The 2928-nt window shown below is 39.0% G+C and overlaps 1 pseudogene; it reads left to right on the forward strand.

Moving 5' to 3' along the window:
- Positions 1-2245: 2245 nt before the first annotated feature.
- On the forward strand, positions 2246-2514 carry LOC102836690 (annotated as a pseudogene).
- The last annotated feature ends 414 nt before the right edge of the window (positions 2515-2928 follow it).

Raw genomic sequence — 2928 nt, forward strand, 5'->3', positions numbered from 1 at the left:
TCTAAGAGATTGAGATTTTCATTTATATGAACTTGTCCCACCTAAATCAATGAGAATGGCCTCTAGAGAACCCCCTTCCCTTGCCTACTTCAATTTCCTCCCCCTTTTTTTTTTTCTTTTCATTGGCTTCAGTAAGATTAGAAAAAGAGAGAGGACGGGGTCAGATGGAAACAGATATACACTTCAAAAGAATAAGCCCTTTTGACTTTTACAGAGATGAAGGTATTTTAAATTAGTACAAATCTCTACTCTGTGGTCTAGAATAAATCATAGGATTTTGCTCTGCTCTTTGAGTTGTCAATTTACACTTTTGACAGTTCAGGGTCTTTCAAAGTTGAATATCCAGCTATCTTTCTGTCTCTAATGTTACTTTAGTTATAAAAATAATTTGTTTCCCAATCCATTTTCTTTTTGTTCATGCCTCTTTCCTTTTGGAGGTAACAATTTTATTTATTATATTACTTTTTCATTTGAAATCATTATAAATTTAAATGTAATTGCTATTTACTCTTCAACCTGTTTTCTCAAATGGTTCTATTTTACATAATTATAGCATAATACTCAAACCAGGAATTTGGCATTGGAAAAATGAATGGTTTATAGAGGTATATATATTTTTGCATTTCTGTTGCTTTTTCTTCAAATATTCCTTATAAGACTCACAATTTCTTGTGATTAATCCCTAAATTTGCCTGATAATGTGCAGAAGTCACAGGATGCCAAGTGTATTCTTTGTCAATTCTCCTGTGTGGAACCTATTCACCATGAGTGACCTGCTAGTATTTAAAATACCTGTGGCATAGCTTCCAGAATCACAGCAATTCACAAGCCACCACAGTAAGACAAACTGATAAATGAGTGATGGAAGATTGAAATAGAAAAGATTAAAAGAACCTGGACTTTCATAACATTGTAGAGTTTTCTCAGAGAATTGGATTTTTCATTTGAGAAAAATAAATACTGGGTTATGCCATTTATTTATATATTTTCAGATGAAGTTAAATATTAACTTATAATTACATATACATTAATCCATATATAGTGTATAGTTGAATAAAACAGTTTATAAATACATAGATGTTCGTGTAAAAGGAACTGAGAAGAGAACCAAGAAGCTTGAAAAATATTGTTATCCCAAGGAAGGAAAATGGGCATAGAAGGACAAATGAAGGTAGGCATTCTTGCTTTACTTCATGTACTTTTTTTTTTTTTAAGTTTTTATTTTGAATTGAATGATAGTTTACATGGGAGAACATACATCATTTCATTGCAATGATTACAATATCCTCCGTGCATCACCATTCAACAGTATTTGTTTCCATTCCCTCTATTTTTTTGGTGGGGAGTGGGTGGCAGGGAGGAATGTACACAAAAACACTCCGGAATATACAATAATTTTAAAAAACAAAGGGCACATTCTGCAAGCCTGCCTCCTGGCTACCAGCACTCAGTCCCTCTCTTTCCATGAGTCTAGTGTTCAGGGACCAGTCTCTGGAGAAGGATATCATGTTTGGTCAGAGAAAAAGAGGAAGACCCCCAACTAGATGGATTGACCAGGTGGCAGCATCTATGGACTCAAGTGTGGCAACAGTGGTGAGGTTGGTCCAGGATCAGGCGATGTTTCGTTCTGCCGTGCATAAGGTCGCTCGCTATGAGTCAGTACGGATTCAATGGCACCTAACAACCACAAGAGTACTCAGCTGCTCCCTCTCTCCATGTCTTCATCTCTGCCTCCATCTCTGGTGTCACTGCTTCTCTGGACAGGGTCTTGCATTCTGCTCATGCTCGTCTCCATTGATGGTCCTAGGGTCCTCTGTTCCTGGACTGTAAGTTTTTTTGTTACAAAACTTCTACCTCTACGCACTTCATGTATTTTTGTACAGTATATGAGTCCTGATGTGGCGCTGTTGGATAACCACTGGACTGTTAACCACAAAGTTGATGGTTCAAACACACCAGCCACTCCTTGGGAACACTATACATGGTCGCTATGAGTTGGTACTCACTTGACAGCACTTAACAATAACAACAAACAAATAATCAAAAATCTTATTTCCATGTCTTTCTTTTTGTGATAGGACATTTTGTTTTTCAAATTATTGTAGCAAAAAGAAAGGTAAATACATTTGATAATTGAGGCTAAAAACCTCAGAAAATTTTAAGTTAGTTACCCACATCAAAAGCACTCCCTCACCCAGCAGCCCCCGCGCACGCGGCCCAACACAGCAGACACCCAGGCCTCAAGATGGCGTCCGTCGTACCACCGAAGGAGATGAAACTCATGGAAGTCAAATTAGCGGAGCTTCCCAGCTGGATACTGATGCAGGACTACACCCCAAGAGGCATTAGCGGAGCCTTTCGGAGAGGTTACGATTGGTATTACAACAAGTACATCAACATGAAGAAGGGGAGCATCGCCGGGTTGTCCATGGTGCTGACAGCTTACATGGTCTTCAGCTACTGCCTCTCTTATAAAAGGAACTCAAACATGAGAGGTTACAGAAGTACCACTGAGAGGACGCTGTGTGCATTCATGACTGGGCTGGCGCCTTTGCCCCTCCCCCTCCCCCTGGAGGAACAGCCCTTTCACACCCTCGCTGAAACGTAATGCCCAATAAAAGGTGACAGGTAAAAAAGAAAAAGAAAAAAAAAAAAGCACTCCCTCAGTGAACAAAATGATGAAAACTTCTTAAATATTATCAAACATCTTAAGGCAATGAGGAGTTGAGTCTGGGGCTCAGGGACATAGTCTCAGGTGATAACCATGGTGAATTGGCATAACATAGTCAATGTTCTTCATGCTACTTTATTGAGTAGTGTCTGGGCTATTAAAAGCTCATGAGTGGCCATCTAAGGTGGAGACTAAGCTATTAGTCTCTCCATGTGCAGAAGAATAAAGAGTGATGAGAACTGAACATGCTTGAAATC

Source organism: Chrysochloris asiatica, unplaced genomic scaffold, assembly GCF_000296735.1.
Source record: "Chrysochloris asiatica unplaced genomic scaffold, ChrAsi1.0 scaffold00411, whole genome shotgun sequence".
Taxonomy (NCBI): Eukaryota; Metazoa; Chordata; class Mammalia; order Afrosoricida; family Chrysochloridae; genus Chrysochloris; species Chrysochloris asiatica.